Source organism: Tenrec ecaudatus, chromosome 5 (genome assembly GCF_050624435.1).
Source record: "Tenrec ecaudatus isolate mTenEca1 chromosome 5, mTenEca1.hap1, whole genome shotgun sequence".
NCBI classification, from domain to species: domain Eukaryota; kingdom Metazoa; phylum Chordata; class Mammalia; order Afrosoricida; family Tenrecidae; genus Tenrec; species Tenrec ecaudatus.
In genome coordinates, this window is record NC_134534.1 from 149654859 (window position 1) to 149673958 (window position 19100).

The window sequence follows — 19100 nt, forward strand, 5'->3', positions numbered from 1 at the left end:
GCCTTGAAACTTATCAGTTTGCTCTCAATCCAAAATCCAGTTTTATGCAACAGTAGTAAATCCTAGACTGTATCTGTAATGCTTAAAGATACAAATAAGGCTCAATAAAAAATAATTATCTAGAGAAGAATGATAGCAACATATATATAAATATGCCCGATACAATTGCTGTATGGATTGTAATAAGAGTTGTCAAGACAACCCCCCCACCCAATAAAGTGATCTTTTAATAAAATAAAGAAAATGAAAATCCTCACAGCTGGAACAATAGATAACATTCATAATAAATGGGGAAAGGGGCGGGGGAAGATACTAGCAAATCGGCTTATATAAATCTCCCAGGTTATCTTACTGCATGTTTAGAAATATAATTAGTCATCAATAATAATTAATAGGCTAATATCCCCTGCTCTATGACTCCATCCTTCCACCATCTCTCTGTTTGGTGCTCAGACTCACTTTTCCATTATCTTAATCTTCCATCTTGGAACTCTTGGTCATCGGCACCCTTAAAAGAATGGCCCTAGGGTCCTATGAGTTTGGGTTGGGTCTAAGAGCAGTCACAGTCCATACATGAATGCCTCCAACTCAACCTGGGCAAGAGGCAACCACAAGGATCATATTATCTGACCCACTATTCTACTTGATCCCAATTCTCAACTGAGAGGTCCTTCTAGAAACCATCCAGAGAACACAACTCACCCACAAGACCGCCATTGTGGACAGAGGTAGATTAAGGAGCAGGGAGTGTCAGATAGGACACTCAGAACCCCAGAAGCCAAATGGATAAAGGACCCTGATGCCCCCAATACAGAGAGCACATCAGGAGACCCCATGCTACTCCTTGTCTGTGCAGACAATAATGTCCCTTTTTGGTTTTACACACCGTGTCTGCTTTATTTCAACTGGCTGCTAAAGTAGGACTAAGAAAACAGATATAGATAGATGATAGATAGATAGATAGATAGATAGATAGATAGATAGATAGATAGATAGATAGATAGATAGATAGATAGATACAGACAGACAAAGTAGGACCAGGACCTATAGTGTGGGCAACAACAGAAACTCCAGGTATTGTGGTCTTAAGACCCACACAGCCCCCTGTCGGAATAGACAATAAAAACTCTGTTTTTCTTGCACATAGTATCTGTTTGATTTCAATTGAATGATAAAGTAGGAAAAGGATTAGTAGGTTGGGGACAACAATGACACCAAAACCAAACCCACTGCTATCAGGTCAACTCAGACTCAGATCGACCCTATTGCAAAGAACAGAACTGCTCCATAGAGTTTCAAAGACTGTAAATCTTTACAGGAGCCAACTGCCATCTCCCATAGCAGTTTGTGGGTTCAAACCACCAAGTTTTCAATTAGTAGCTGAGTGCTTTTAGTTACTGCATCACTAGGGTTAAGTTAATAATAATCACAACTAATTTTATGCCACTGATGTGCCAGGCATTTTCTATGGTTAGCATAAACTTTATGTATACACTTCTGAAAGGCAAACCCTAAAACCTACTGCTGTCAAATCTCTATGAAAGAGACTGTCACAGCTTTCTCCTACAAAGCAGCTGGTAGGGTAACATTAAGACCCTTTTCAGTTAGCGATCAAGTGTTAAATCACTGTACCACCAGACCACCTTTAAAAGTAGACAGTATCTTCAACAGCCAGTGAGAACACTCTGAGTGAACAGAACTGGAAATTAATCCTAATTTTACCACATAAATTCCTATCTCTCCCTACTTTTTATTTTTTATTGTGCAATAAAAATAAGACAAATCTTTATTTTTTATTATCCAGTGAAAAATAATGAATTCTTTATAGTTTTAACTATTTTTTAAGATAGGAAGTCTTAAAGTATATATACTTTTTAATGGTGTTAAGGAATCAACTATGCCCCCCCAAAAGCATGTTATAAATCCTAATATGCCTATGTCACTGGTGTATTGGATTATGAATTGAGCTCTAAGCCAATTTGAACATTAACAGTTCAAAGACACCAACTGTTTAGTTGGAGAAATAAGAGACTTTATGTTCCTGGTAAGATTTACAGCCTCAGAAACTCACAGAGGCAGCTCTACTCTGCCCCATAAGGTCCTTATGTACCAGAACTGACTCACTAGGAGTGAATGTGTTTTCGGTGTAATACCATGGAATGGGCTGTCTTTATGTTAATAAGACATGATTAGTGTAGGCTATGTCTTAAGTCAATTCTTCGTTGATAAAAGAAATTAAATCAACAAGAAAAACAAGTACGGATGAAGACCATCCAGAAGTAAAAGCAATACGTAGATGACAACTTTGCTTGCTGAAAGTGGAGGACTTGAAGCGCTTGCTGATAAAAATCAAAGATTGCATCCTACAGTACGGGTTGCAATTCAGTATAACAAAAATCTCACAACTAGACTAAGAGACAACATCACAATAAACAGAAGACTGAAGTTGTCACAGATTTAAACTTGCTTGGACCCACCGTCAATGCTAATATATTGCAGTGAATAAATCTGCTGAACAAAACCTTTAAAGTGTGGAAAAGCAAAGATATCACATTGAGGACTAAAGGGCATCTCACCCAAGCTACAAAGACAGAAGAACTGATGCATCTGAATTGTGATGTTGGTGAAGAATATTAAAATTACCATGGACTGTCCTAAAAACCATACAAATATATCTGGGAAGAACCCTGAAGGCAAAAATGACATGGCTTTGTCTCACATACTTTCAACACTCTGTCATGAGAGACCAGTCTCTGGAGAAGGACATAATACTTGGTCAAGTAGAGGGGCAGTGAAAGAGGGGCACACTTGGTTTGACACAGTGACTGCAACAATGGGTTTAGAAAGAAACAGGGACACTATAGGACAGGTTAGAACTCTCCCTTTGAGTTTCTAAGACTGTAACTCTTAAAGGAAGTAAACAGCCCTTTTTCCCAAGGATCAGCTGGTGGTTTTGAACTGCTGACCATGTGGATGGCAGCCCAATGCGTAAACACCAGGGCTCCTACCCTCCAGTGTAGAAACTACCTATTTATTGTCTGTACTCTGGAGCAATTTGGGTGAGAAATCTATTCCTTCTTGCTTATAACAACCTTTCAAATATATTTAAGACACTTGGGCTTCTGAGTACTACTCTCTAGCAAAACAATACCAACCTGACTCTTCAATTGTTCGTTTAAATATGGTGTCCAGTGCTCTATCTATTCTAGTCAACTTAGATTATCACTGCCCTTTTAAGTATAACATCCACACATGAACACAATATTCCAGGTATAATTTGACATCTCTATTAACACCAATCTTGCTCTTTAAAAATAAAAAATATAAAACTTCATTGTGTAACAATCGAGGAAGAAAAATAGGACATACTGAGGGGACCCAATGTGTGTCATAAATTGACTAGCAAACATACCTAAACATGAATCAGCATTAGAATATATAATAGGAATGCAAGAACACTTTGTTCTATTAAACTGGCATTCCATGATGCTCGCTGAAGACAAGGCGGGTGCATAAGCAAATGTGGTGAAGAAAGCTGATAGTGCCCGGCTATCAAAAGACATAGCATCTGAGGTCTTAAAGGATTGAAGATAAACAAGCAGCCATCTAGCTCAAAAGCAACAAAGCCCACATGGAAGAAGTACACCAGCCTGTGTGATAATGAGGTGCCAAAGGGATCAGGGATCAGGCATCAAAGAACAAAAAATCATATCATTTAGAATGAGAGGGAGTGAGGAGTGGGGACCCAAAGCCCATCTGTACACAGCTGGACATCCCTTTACAGAAGGGTCTCGGGGAGGAGACAAGCCAGTCAGGGTGCAGTGTGGCAACGAGAAACATACAACTTTCCTCTAGGTCTTAAATGCTTCCTCCCCATACGATCATGATCCCAATTCTACCTTACAAATCTGGCTAGGCCAGAGGATGTACATTGGTACAAATAGGAAGTGGAAACACAGAGATCCAGGACAGATGAACCCTTTAGGACCAGTGGTGAGAGTGGCGATACAGGGAGGGTGGAGGGAAGATAGGGTAGAAAGGGGGAACTGATTACAAGGATCTACATATAGCCCCCTCCCTGGGGGATGGACAAAAGAGTGGGTGAAGGGAGACGTCAGACAGTGTAAGACATGACAAAATCACAATAATTTATAAATTATCAAGGGTTCGGGAGGGTGGGAGGGTGGGAGAAGGAAGGAAAAAAAGGAGCCCAAACCAAATGAAAATGTTCAGAAAACGATGATGGCAACTTATGTACGAATGTGCTTGATACAACTGATGTATGAATTGTTATAAGAGCTGTAAGTGCTCCCAAAAATGATTTAAGAGAGAGAGAGGGAGACCAGATTAGCTGGTCTGAGACTAGAGGAGCTCCCAAGGCAATGCCCCTAAGATGATCATCGAAAGGATGATTGTTTTAGCCCTCCCAGAGTTGCCTTAGAAGACAAGCCTGGCAATTTGCTTTTGAAAGGTCACAGCCTTCAAAATCCTCTCAAGCAGTTCTAAGTATGGGCACATAGGGTCACCAGGAGTCAGAATCAACTGCATAGAAGCAAAAAACAGCAGCAACAGACAGAGCTCTCTAACGCCTCTTTTAAGAATTCAAAATGTAGGGGAGAAAAGAAAGGATTCAAATGGAGGCCCACTGTTGTACACCCTGTTTTTTTCCCTCATAAAACAGTACTTAAAGCTTGCATAATTTTTATATAATTTCTTATATGCTGCATTGCTTTGGCTACTCTCCATAGCTAAAGCAGTGCAGCACAGAGAAAAACCCCAAATAATAAATTTTAGTAAATGAATAACATGAAATACTATGCAAAAGACAATTTAAATATACAATTTCAAAGGGCAGCTTGAGAAGACAAAGTCAAATATTATAATGAAATGTACAAGGACCTGGTATTAGAAAACCAAAAGGGACGAACATGATCAGAGTATCTGAAACTGAAAGACTCTGTAGCAAACTATCGAATGATGTAGGAAGCATCAAGAGAAGATGGAAAGAATAACAGAGCGACTTTACCAAAAAGAACTAGTTGATAGTTCACCATTTCAGGATGTAGCGTATGAGCAAGAACCAATGATGCTTCAGGAAGAAACTCAAACTACACTGAATGCATTAGCCAAAAACAAGGCTCCAGGAAGTGATGGAATATCCATTGAAATGTTCCAGAAAGCTGAAGAAGCACTGGATATACTCACTCGTCTATGCCAGGAAATCTGGAAGACAGCTACCTGGCCAACTGCATGGAATAGATTCATATTTGTGCCCATTTCAATGAAAGGTGACCCAACATAATGCTCAAACTGTAGAACAACACTGATATCACACCCGAGTAATATTTTACTTAAGTTCATCTCACAATGGTTGCAGCAATACATTGACCACAATAAACTGTGGATAACCTTGAGAATGGGAATTCCAGAACACTTCATTGTGTTAATTCAGAACTTGTAGATGGATTCAGAGGCAATTGTATGAACAGAACAAGGGACTTGCGCATGGTTTAAAATTAGGGCAGGATGTGCGTCAGGGTTGTATCCTCTCATCATGCTTGTTCAATCTATATGCAGAGCAAATCATTAGAGAAGCTGGATTCTAAGAAGAGTGCTACATGAGGATTGGAAGAAAGCTTAGAACCGACGATAGGCAGGTGACACAGCCTCGCTTGCAGAAAGTGAGGGGGACTCAAAGCGCTTGCTGGTGAAAGTCAAGGATTGTAGCATTCACTATGGATTACAGCCCTATGTGAGGAAGACCTAGCTCACAGCTGGACCAATTGGTAACATCAGGATAAATGAAGAAAAGGTTGGAATTGCCAAGACTTTTGTCTTACTTAGATCCACAATTAATGCCCATGGAAACAACAGTCAAGGGCACAAAAGACACATTTCATTAAGTACATCTGCTGCACAGGGTCGCTTTAGAGCAGCAGTTCTCAACCGGTGGGTCATGACCTCTTTGGGGTCGAGAGACCCTTTCACAGAGGTTGCCTGATTCATCACAGTAGCAAAATTACAGTGATGAAATAGCAATGAAAATAATTTATGGTTGGGGGGGTGTCATCACAACATGAGGAACTGTATTAAAGGGTCGCAGCATTAGGAAGGTTGAGAACCACTAATTTAGAGCATTGAAGAGTAAGGATGTTACTTTAAAGGACTAAGGTGCACCTGGCCCTAGCCATGAATCTATTCTCCATTGCCTCCTACACATGTGAACATTGGACATTGAATCAGGAAGACTGGAAGAATAGGTGCATTTGCATTGTGGTGCTGGAGGAGAATATTGAAAGTACCATGTCTGCTTAAAAGGACAAACTGAGCGGTATTGGAAGAATCAATTCTAGAGTGCTCTTATAGGCAAGGATGACTTGACTTCGCCTTATATATTTTGTCAGGAGAAACCTGCCCCTGGAGAAGGACATCATATTTGGTAAAGGGGAGGGGTGGCAAAAATAGAGGGGTGGCAAAATAGACCTATGAGAAGGGCTGACCCAGTGACTGCATCCTTGGATTTGCTCCTACCAATTCTCTCTTAGTGATCCCTCCTTATCGCCACATTCTCTCAACTCTAGACTATACTCCAGAATTAAGTTCTTTAACCTGCTCTCATTTCAATCTCTACTCTCTTGGTTATTTCATTTCGTATCATGGCTTTAATCTATATGTTAACAACATTTAAATGTATATCTTCCAGTGAGTCCTGTTCTTTCCCTCTATCGGTATTCCTCGTTTCAATAAATGACAACTTCATCCTTCCAAGAACTCAGAGCAAAAACTTTAGCATTGCCTTTACCTCCTGCCTTTTGTCACAACACACATTTTTTCTATCACCAAAATGTGTTGACTTTACTTCAAAAATATATCCAGAATCAAACATGCCTCAGCATGTTTTCACTGCTATCCCCAACCATCGTAAAGTGAAATTTCTTAATATGGCTCTTCTATCCATGTCTCTGTGACGTCCACCCAATGATAGGACTACGTAAATAGGACATGTGAAACACTAATAGAAGAGACTGATCCGTTTAGCTGTCATTCAACTTGCCAGAAGAGAGCTATCTCAGAAGCAGGAAGAAGAGCTACTAGCAGAGCACGCTCAAGATCCCTCCCTGCTTAAAGTAGCAGAGGCAGTAGAAGCCACCTTAGTCCAAGACCTCAGGCCAAGACAAGGAGACCAAGAGATACAGTAGAGGAGCAATGCTGACACTGTGAGGCCAGTGGAGTCCTGACCTAAGGAGGCAGATGTCAAGGGATCATGTGTTTGAGAGGCTGAGGACAGAAAGAGACTTAGCTGCTAGCTGAGTAGAGGCATGTTGTGGACAAAAGCCTGTATCTTTAATGTTTTCTGAGCCTGGTTTATCATAATCTACTAATTTCACTAATAAAACCTCATAATTGTTAAGTACTATCTGTGAATTGTGTGTGTCCATTGCAATGGATTATTAAACCCAGTGGAGGGGAAGAGTGCTGGGGGAGGAATAGCTTGTATCTGAATAGGAGGAAAAAGGATGGAGGACAGAGGTATGTCTGACCTTTCATTCTGTTAGAAGGTCTTGGGCTGATGAAGAATTGGATTCTCCTTCCTTGTGCAGCCAGAGATCAGATGTGGCCTCCACCGTTTACTCACCAACAGTGATACCTCCAGCTATCAAACTCAATTCATTCCATATTCATGTTCGAACACCACAAAGTTCAAGAACTGAACTTATCTTTCCCATAAGAAATAGTGGGACTTTAAATCACTATAGAGGCTTTTAGCCTTCTCACGTATCACTCTCGGATACACTATCACCATGGAGTTGTTTCTGAGTTATCAGAATTAACAGTCACTTTTCCACTCCTTCAGTGGTCTGGGTTCTTTGTTTCATGGTTAACAGTTTCACACCTTTCCTAACACTAGCCACTTCAATCCGTTTGTTTTTGTTTTTCAATGTTGAAAATGTCCACGTAGCTATGTTGTATTCCGCCACCAAATCAGACAAGCGGCAACCTGATTCAACCTGATTCAAATTTTGCAATTTCTTTCTGGTGGTTCTCACAGTTTTCCTCTTAGCTTTACTGCTGGTATCACTAACTTTCTTTGGCGCCATGGTTATGATATTTTATGCAAATAAAGTGGGGAGAAAAGGCACAATGACAAATAATTTAATGCATAACATAAACATATGTTGACTGAGCCACAGCTGTGCTAGACTGAAACATCACCTCCCTGAGTCTGCAGGGACCAGTGACTCACTGTCTTTGCAGTACAGGTTTTTTCAAGTCAGATTTTCAGTTCAACTATGGGGCAAACTTACAAACACCAAACAGATGATATATTTTTTTTAACTTTGCTGTTTAAGCTATGATAAGTTTGATCGCAGAGCTGGTCAACAACTATGGTGTCATTGTAATTCAAAATATCATCTTCTCTCACGTAGATTATTAACAATTTTCTAACTGGTTTTTTCTAACTCTGTTTGCTCTTGCCCAATAACAGCAAACTGTAAATCAAATTCACTTCACTGCCCAAAACCCTTCAAAGATATCCCATCTCACTCAGAATAAAAACTAACATCCTACAAAAGGCCAGCAGTAGCAGCATCACTTTTATGTTTTTTAGGAATGAGCCCCGCCCTCAACTTATAAATTTCTAATATAGATTTTAACAAGTTCTCTAAAGGTAATTCACATACATATGAAAGTTAAAAAGCACTTCCATAAGGCATCACAAATTATGCACCCACTCTTACCATTCATCAAACATGGTAAGCAAGTTCTGTCTCAGGACCTCTGAACCTGCCATTCTCTATGCCTGGAATACTCTTCCATGTACTTGCATGGCTCAACAGTATCACCTCTTTTTTTTTTTCTTTAAAAAAATCATTTTATTGGGGGCTTGTACAACTCTCTTTTTTTTAATTAATAAATCTTTTTATTGGGGCTCATACAACTCTTATTACAATCCATATATACATCAATTGAGCAAAGCACCCTTATACATTTGTTGCACTCATCATTCTCAAAAGGTATCACTTCTTTTAAGCCTTCCCTCAAATGTCACTGTCTCTGAAAGATCATCTCTGATCACCCAATTCAATTCAATCCTATCTGCAATAACCTCATTCCTCACTTCTCTGCTTTATTTTTCATTTAGAAATTGTCACCATCTAACAAATTTATTACCTATTGTAAAACTGGCCAATACCTAGCCCATAATACCACCAGCCCACCGCATAAGTATGGAAGATTTAAAATATTCTGATTCAGGGTGGTATTGTCCCCTCAAAAAAATCATTCACACTAACTTTATCATCTAATCCTCAACAATCCTATGAGGTAGGTAAATAAAGCAAGTAACAATACAGTCATTTTAAAAATGAGAAAAGATACACGTCTAAGTCTCTCAACTCCCAAACTCCCTGTCACCGACTCCACTCTGACTCAAAGCAACCATACAGGACTGAGCAGAACTGTTCCTGTGGGTTTCCAATACAGAAAACTTTTACAGCAGTAGAAAGCCTCATTGTTCTCCCACAAGCAGCTGGTAGTTTCAAACTGCTGACCTTGTGCTTCGCAGCCCACCTTGAGGCTGGGCCTTCAGGTTTCCCTTTAAGTCTCAAAATATAGCATTAGTAATATCCGAACTGGGACTGAAGTCTCAAGATCCTTAGCTCAAAATTCTACTATTTCACATCTCCTCTTATAGCTAATATTGAACCACACTATAAAATCATCTAGCTATATATTTTGCTAAAAATTCTAAAACACCCATTGTTCACACTATATAAGACTAACCAAGTTTTCAATAACATTCTGAAAGAATGTAAGAAAAACTGTTACATCACACCAGAAGAACATTTTTGCTGAACTAAGGCAATTGCTAGTAAACAAGAGGATGGGGAAAAAAGGAAGATAGAATAAATGAATCAATTAAAATTGAACTCTATGGAGGAAGAGTAAATGTATCATTTCATATTGCTCAGAGCACCTAAGTGATATAATTTTGTAGAAGAAAAAATGACATACCTCCTCAAGATCCCACCAACAGATTTCCTTTCTTTGCATAGATGAGGATGAATAGTTGTAATCCAAAATGTTTGCCAAAAAAGTTCTTTTTAAAAAAGACATAGAAATAGAAGATCCATATGAAAAGAGATCCAATCTGGATGGGTGGACACTGTCTTCTAAATCTTGTGATTAAGAGCAGCTGTTCATCCAATGTCAACATCTGCAGAAAGTGTTAATCATGGATGTGTCTTCTTGAGAAGATAGTATCTGCTGGGACAGAGGAGCGAGAGGAGAAAAACTACTGAGTGCACCTGACTGGTTCACAATTACCAGTTCTTAGGCTGCTAAAATTTTCAAATTGGCATTAGTGAACACTGAACGATTACATGAAGTACCTAGGTCCATATGGTACTGAGGCTTATCGATAAGGGCACACTCAAAGGTGCACGTCAGCAGATAATCTAGCTCTCTGATTAATAACAAATCACTATGTGTTAAAGAAAGCTTAAAATGTATTTCTTGGGGGTTTTTTTAAATAAAAGATAACAGCTATATCAAACTACCAAACAAACATATACACAGACTACATTAAGCTGACAAACAGATGAAGCATTCTGGGGCCTTATGAACGAAACAACAGCACTCCCAAGACTCCACTGCCTGTATTTTTTAACAAGGCTGTGTGTGACTTGTGATTTTTCTGTTTTGGTTATTGCTCTGCTTCATCCCAATTTCTAAAATTTGGGTCTACTCTGGTTTCAGATCCTCAGCCATGACTGAACCATGAAGAACTGTTTGTAGCCCAAGAAGAAAATTACAACTACACTAAGACACATCAAAGTCAAATTCCTTAAAGCAAAACTGTTAAAAGTATCCAGAGGGGAAAAACAAGCATATACAGAGAAATAAAAATAAGAATGGCGTCGGATTTCTTGTTGAAAACAATGCAAATCAGAGGACAGGTGGCAACATGTTTAAAGTTAAAGCACTTGTCAACTTAAAATGCAATGCCCACTGAAAATAGTGGGATTTTCAAAAAACATAATTTTGAATGAGGGGGAGTGTGGAGTGGGGACCCAAAGCCCATCTGTATGCAACTGGACATCCCCTTATGGAAGGGTCGCGGGGAAGAGATGAGCCAGTCAGGGTGCAGGGTAGCAATGATGAAACATAAAACTTTCCTCTACTTCCTAAATGTTTCCTCCCCACCAACCCACCCCAACTATCATGATCCCAATTCTACCTTACAAATCTGGCTAGAGCAGAGGATGTACACTGGTACAGATAGGAACTGGAAACACAGGGAATCCAGGACAGATGATCCCTTCAGGGCCAGGGCTGAGAGTGCAATACCAGGAAGGTGGAGGGAGGAGGGGTGGAAAGGGGGAACAGATTACAAGGATCTGCATAAAACCTCCTCCCTGAGGGACAGACAACAGAAAATTTGGTAAAGGGAGCCGTCGGACAGTGTAAGATATGACAAAATAATAATTTATAAATTATCAAGGGTTCAAGAGGGAGGGAGAAGTAGGGAGAGAGGGCGAAAAATGAGGAGCTGATGCCAGGGTCTTAAGTGGAAAGCAAATGTTTTGAGAATGATGAGGGTAACAAATATACAAATGTGCTTTATACAATAGATGTATGTATGGATTGTGCTAAGAATTGTATGAGCCCCCAATAAAAATGATTTTTTTAAAATAGTGGGGCATTTTTAATGAAGGTGATTTTTAAAGGCAAATTAAAGGCTTTTCACATAAACAAAAGCAAAAAGAATCCATCACCAACAAACCTGCACTACAAGAAGTATTAGAAGAAGTTCTCCCAAAAGGAGGAAAATTATGTCAGGTAGAAATCTGGAATTACACAAAAGAATAAGAAGTACAAAAAAAAATTTTTTTAAAGAAGCACAGTCAAGGGTGGACGGACATATAATAGAATATACAAAATTTGAAAAAGTCTTTTTAATTAGAAAGCAGATTAAAATTAAAATCTGCATGATTAAAATAAAGCCCTAGCAAGGATTTTCATACTACACATAAGGAGTTTCAAAAAGTTCACAGAAAATACATTAGAGATAATGAAACTTTTCCACAGATTTTTTGAAGCCCCCAAATGTCTTTTTCAAGAAAAAAAATTCAAAGGACCCTGACTACTAAAACTCAACATCATCACAACATTCCTCTAAATCAGTGGTTCTCAACCTTCCTAATGCTTTGACCCTTTAATACAGTTCCTCATGTTGTGACCACCCCTAAGCATAAAATTATTTTTGTTGCTACTCCATAACCATACTTTTGCTACTTTTATGAATCGGGCGACCCATGTGAAAGGTTCGTTCGACCCCCCTCCCCAAAAGGGTCACGACCCACAAGTTGAGAACCACTGATCTAAATTTTAACTCTTTTCTTTTAAAAAAAAAAGTCCCTAGGTGTTACCCAATAACAGAGAGTATACCTTTTGGAAAATTTAAATCCTCTTAGTTCCCATCCCAGTGTTGTTTACACAGACAGTGGCTTTCAAAGCCTTTTGGAGGATGTGCCTACAGTGAAGTTTCTTAAGATAAAGTGTGACCACAGCCAATATATAATTTATCTATTTTTCACACTGTCTCCATGGAACTCCAAAGGCATTTGGTAGTAAGTTACAAAAGACAGCTCCTTGTATTCTGAATAACACCATGTTTCAGTGAACTTTTGCTCCAAACTGGCAAAAGAAGAAATTGTTTGCTAAGTCTTCCTGAGCAAAGTACAATTTGACAAAACAAAAGGCAACAAAGCAATAACTGCACGCAAAAATTCAGGATCAGTTGTTAAAAGGAGGGGGAGAGAAGCACCAATATTTGAGGTCACTCTATTATACCCCAAACCTCAAGAGAAATGTGGTTTATAAAAATAAAGGCGCTATAATATCACTGAAGCTGGTAATTCACAATACGGAAATCCTTCCTACTATTGTAGTAAATACAGAATTTTATGTACTCATATATTCCCTGGGACCACTAAGATTTTATAATCTATTCATGGTGAGAGATAATTTGCAAATCTAAGACAACTAAACTATTGTTGTTAGGTGCCACATAGTTGGTTCCAATTCCTAATGACCCATTGTACAATAGAACCGAACCACCACCTGGTTCTGCGCCATCCTCACAATTGCTTTTATGTTCGAGCTCATTGTGGCAACCACAGTGTCAATCCGTTTTGTCAAGGGTCTTCCTCTTCTTCCCGATCCTTCTAATCACCAAGCACAATGTCTTTTCTCCAAGCACTGGTTTCTCCTGACATGTCCAAAGTATGTGAGACAAAGTCTTGCAATCCTTGCCTCTAAGGAACATTCTGGCTGTACTTCTTCCAAGGCAGATTTGTTTGTTTCTTTAGCAGCTCGTGGTAGTTTCAATATTCTTCGCCAGCACCATAATTCAAATGCATCAATTCTTCTTCAGTCTTTGTCAACATCCAATTTTCACATGCATATGAGGCAACTGAAAATAGCATGGTTGGGTAGATAGATGCACCTTAGTCCTCAGAGTAACATCCTTGCTTTACATTTTAAAGAGGTCTTGTACAGCAGATTTTCCCTATTAATAATGCATCATTTGCCCTCTTGACTGCTGCTTCCATGAACATTGGTTGTGGATCCAAGCAAAATGAAATCCTTGACAACTTCAACCTTTTCTCCATTTATCTTGATGTTACCCTATTTATTGGTCCAGTTGTGAGGATTCTCGTCTTCTTTACACTGAATTGTAATCCATACTGAAGGCTGCAATTCTTGATCTTCATCAGAAAGTGCTTCAAGTCCTCCTCACTTTCCAGCAAGCAAGGGGGTGCCCTCGGCTATTACAGGTTAATAAGCCTTCCTCTAATCCTAGTGCTGAATTCTTCTTCATATAAGTCACCTTCTCTGATTACTTGTTCAACTACATGGTTTACAACATAATAACTACATGGTACACAGCAAAATTCAGGGTGTTCCTCTGATAGAATTCTAGAGGAAGACTATCTACTATTACCATCTGAACCTAAAATTCTTTACTCTGTAATGACAACTAGCCATTTCTGTGATTTCAATGAATACCAAGAGAAATCATGAGAATGTAGCATTTTTTCAATACTTTTCCCCAGACCAAGATATTGGTAATATCCATCTTATTAGGCACTCCAGTGGCACAGTTACAAGTTAGGCTGGTTACCAAAAGGTCAGCAGTTCAAAACTACCAGCCGCTCTTTGGGAGAAAGACATGACTTTCTAATCCCATAAAGAGTTACAGTCTTAGAAACCCAAAGGGGCCGTTCTACCCTGTCTTATAGGCTTGCTATGAGGTGGCATTGACTTGATGGCAGTGAGTTTTTGGTTTTTCCTCTTAATAATAAATTTTTTAATCAATCGTAAGAAAACAAAAAATATATTGAAACAAAAAACTTCTACAACAATATTGAAATAATAGCCTAATGATTAAAAACCCAAATGTCCTTCAACTGGTGAATGGAGTGGCAAAATGTTGCATATCCATTATCCTATTCCATTTTCGATTAATCCATTCTGACAAAAGACAGAGTAGAACTGTTCCATAGGACTTCCAAGACTATAAATCTTTATGGAAGCAGACTGCCTCATCTTTCTCCTGAGGAGCAGGTTGAGGAACGGATGGGTCCAAATCTCTTGCTTAGCAATCTAACACCTAACTCACTGTACCACTGGGAGACACATACACGCTTGCTCAAATATGCCCCGCACTGTGAAATCTTGCTTAGCCATCAAAGAGGGAAAAAGGAGTAAGGTATTGATAGACATTACCACGTAGATGACTCTGGAAAACATGCACAAAGCACCTTGTATGATTCTATTCATATGACAAAGACACAAAGCAAATTGCTGGTTCCAAGGACTCAGGAAAAGGGAAGAGGATGGATGGATGGATGGATGGATGGATGGATGGATGGATGGATGGATGGAAGGAAGGAAAAGGAAAGGGGAAGAGGGAGTGACTCCTCAATGAGTAATGGGTCTCTTTTTGAGCTGATGGAAGTGTTCTGAAACTAGATGATGTTGATGTTTGTACAACATTGTGAATATCCCAAAAGTCACTTGACAACCCTAACCACCACCCTATATCTAACCGTAACGTAGAGTGTATGCTTTAAAAAATAAATTTTGACAAACAGTAGTTATCTAGCACTTGTATGTCCCACTACTTAACAAAATCTTATGTGCATTAATAATTAATCAAAAATATTTTCCCAAATGTAATATATAGTGAAGTTACATTATAGAAAAGGCAAAATCATAGAGACAGTAAACACATCAGTGGTTGCCAAAGGTTGGTAGGAGGAGGGTTGAGTTAGTAAAGTGATTCTCCTATGACAGCATGTATAGTGGTAAATACAAGACATTAAAAATTTGTCAGAGCCCATATAACTATAAAGCACAAAGAATAAACCTCAAATATGTAAGCTTTAAATAATTATTTAGGAGGTAGAGGGATGGAATGCAAAAGAATCTAAGTGTATGAAATCACATCACTGAAGATGATGAGGGAATAAAGTGCTGATTTTACTAACTTTGAAAATTAGCTGAGTTAAAACACGACAGTAAAACAAACTGTAGGTAAACATTGTACTGCAGTTGACAAAGTTACTTCCCAAGAGTCTCACCCCAAATCCACTGCCATTAAGTCAATTCTGACATAGGAACCTTGAGGACAAAGCAGACTTACCCTTAGAGTTTCCAAGGCTATAAATCTTTATGGAAGCAGGCTGCCGTGCCTTTCTCCCCAGTGACTAGTGGGTTCAAACACCCCAACCTTTTGGTTTGTAGGTGAGCACTTCAATCATGATACCACCAGGGCTCACTTCCTAAGGGAGTACAGGTTAACAATTCTGAGACCACTGAGCAGGAATTAGAATTGAAGAATTCAGTAAATAGGTGTCAGATGGTGAGACCCAAGTGGAGTTAGAGGTTAACCCATTGCCAACAAGTCAATTCCAGCTATTAAAAACACCTAATAGGGTTTCTGAAAGTGTAAATCTTTGTGGGAACAGATAGCCTCACCTCTCTCTCCCAAAGCTGTGGGGTTCGCATCTTTGGAGTTTATAAATACGCAATTCTAATCCATGTGGTCATGGATTACAGTCGCAGTCACACTCTGGCCATGTTTAGCTTAATCCAGACACAAATGGTTATACATAAAACATGTATACATAAGTGTATATACAAGAGTAGATACAAATATATCTCATTGTTCTGTCACCTGAGAGGGCCTAGAATCAACAATGCAGGCAAACCTAGCACCTAGATTTTGTTTTTGAAATCCATTATCTAATAACCAGAGCTCCTTAGGAAAGAAACTGGACTAAATCGAGAAATATAAAAATGATACTAAAGCATTATTGCCAGAAAGTAAGAAATTCCTCATTAAAAAAGCCCAGTGCTGGGGATATGTATCAATACAGTTATCCAATGGCCAAAGCTAGAACAATTTGAGCACCAAAATAAATTAGATTAAATAAACAAAGTACAAAATAAAGTCTATGAAACCACATAAATGATTGACTAAATAATTAATAGTGAGAACAGATAAATCTCACATGCAGATTCCAAATAATTTATGAATTCCAGATATTTATGGAGCCTAAGTAGGCTGTGTGTACTGCATTCCAAAACGTAGAGTTTGGAAAGGGGAAAAAATGTCTAATTTACAGGAGAGAAAACTGATAGCATCTGAAATCAAGTGAATGAGTATTTCACCAACATTGATTAAGTTATTTTTGATACATACTGTGCATAAAATGTCATATCTCTATGGTTTTCTTTCATAAAAACATTGTACTTTTAACCATGAGAATAACATGAGACAAATTCCAGTTGAAAGACATTCTACAAAATATCTCACTGGAATCTTCAAAATAACCAAACTTGGCAAAAACAAGAAAAACCTCATAAATAAAAACATGAAGAGGAGCTTTATTATGACTCCAAAATGTAAAATAGGGTCAAAAATGGGATTCTAGAAAGGAAAGAAAAATTAGCTAATAGTAATGTATCAATATTAACTCAATTATATCAAATAAAAATCATCTGACTCTAATGTGAGATGTTAACAATAAGGGAAGTTGGATGTGAGAAAGAAAGGGATTCTCTGCACTATCTTTGCAATCACTCTTTAAATCTTAACTATTTGAAACTTTGTCCTTGGGTAAATGCTGCCTCTTTGATCCCAAATAGTCAATTATTTTAAGATGTGCACACCTCACGACTATTATTATTCCCCTTCCAGACATATCTATTGTGTGGCTGAAAACTGAGCAACAGGGGGTGAGTTCAGCTCCAGAGACAGAATGTGTATGATTTGCTGAAGGTAAAACTGATAATCTGCTCCATAAACCTTCACCCAGTTCACAATTTTTTTCACAAATAAACTGCTCTAAAAGAAAAAATATTATTTTAAAAGTGTATTAAACACACAAAACTACTACCCTAAGATTAACTTTAAACCTTAAGCCAAAAAATTCACTAGAGATATCTTAAAACCAAACAATAGTTTAGCCAAAGTCTTAAGAATGTCTGCCTTGAGCAGTGTGCTCTTTTAAGATCTGTCTATATGGGATCAAACTGACAAAAGTTTAAGTTGATCAAATTTCAAGGGCAACAAGTTTGTGTTAATAAACAATTCAGAAACTGAGGGGGAGAGGGAACAGCGGGGAGGGAGGGAGAAAAATGAGGCACTGATGCCAGAGGCTTACACGGAGAGCGGGTGTTTTGAGAATGATGAGGGTAACATATGTACAAATGTGCTTTGTACAACTCATCTATTTATAGATTGTGATAAGCGTTGTATGAGTCCCCAATAAATTAAAAAAAGAAATGGAGGGGGAGAATGGTTGTATAACTTAAAATGTGTCACTAAATTGGACACATAGAAACTTAAATTGGCATATATTTTTGTTGGCATATATTTTCTCAACAAAAATGTTTTAAAACTCCATTAACATACCTGGAATTTTATTCAGTGTGTCTGAGATATAAGAGATAGGACATAAAACGTGGTTTTTGCCCACAATAAGTGCATCATCTGATTGCAAGGTAAGACAAATGCTCACAAGACAATATGGCATACAAAATATGAAAATATTAAGTTGAGGAGTATAGATAAAGGATATCAGGCAAATGGTTTGTTATATATATTTATCACAATAAAAAAGAAAAGTGCATTTACTGAAAGTTGATTTTTAAAAATGCATATTAAGCGTCAGATTATGAGGGAAGACATCATCAGGGAGATAAAAATTGTGTTAGAGCCTTAAAATGTACTTCACTGTACCGAAGCAAAAAAGAAACAATGACAAACTAGGACCCTTACAAACTACAATCAGAAGGGTGAGAAAGAAAATTTAAAAAAAATTAAAATAAAAAACATTGGATCTTTAAAGTGGACCTTTGGGAGAAATTGCAAGGTTCATACTTAAGAGTTATGTAGAAGAACTAATACATTTATATCATTATGCCCATTTAACTTACAAGCTGACCTCTGGTAAAATGTGGCCAAAGCTAAAGAATATAAAACGTGACAGCTGTTCAGTAGAATGACAACAGGAAATGCCAATTAAGTGTATCAGGAAGCAGGTGGCCAAGTTATTCTCAACAATTTTTCAAAAGGCCATATGTATGTGAGCCCAAGAAAGCAAATATTCAGATTCAAATCCTGCAAGCATGTACTGACCACCTACCATGTGTATGTGCTTTAATACATATTAACAATTAATACTGTTATCAAATTTGTTAATGTAAAAGACTTAATAGGAAAAACAGTAATAACCCTACAACAAAGCAGGAACCCATTACAATTTCCTACCATCCTCAACTGTTAGGGTTTTATAGGGATGTCTTAAAAAGCAAAATCATTTGAAAACTCAAATATTTATATATCATCTTATGTCTCTCTTGTTCCTTCTTTCAAACTAGGGTGCTCTTGACCTCTAATGCACATGGTTATACATTAAAGGAGGAGTCCTGGTGGCACAGTGGGTAAGCGCTTGGTTAATAATCAAAGTTTCGAGGTTTGAACCCAGCAGCCCCTCTGTGGAAGAAAGAGGAGGCACTTT

The 19100-nt window shown here is 38.2% G+C and overlaps 1 protein-coding gene across 3 annotated transcripts in view; it reads right to left on the reverse strand.

The window, feature by feature from the left end:
• Positions 1-19100, reverse strand: part of TMCC1 (transmembrane and coiled-coil domain family 1) — a 181324-nt gene that overhangs the window by 156835 nt on the left and 5389 nt on the right. The window contains exon 2 of one of the 3 annotated variants that reach the window (XM_075550065.1): positions 10018-10269. The exons of 1 other annotated variant lie outside the window; for it this stretch is intronic. The gene's annotated coding sequence lies outside the window, so the exon portion shown is untranslated. The remainder of the gene's footprint in view (positions 1-10017; positions 10270-19100) is intronic. One more of the 3 variants, XM_075550064.1, reaches the window with a different exon arrangement.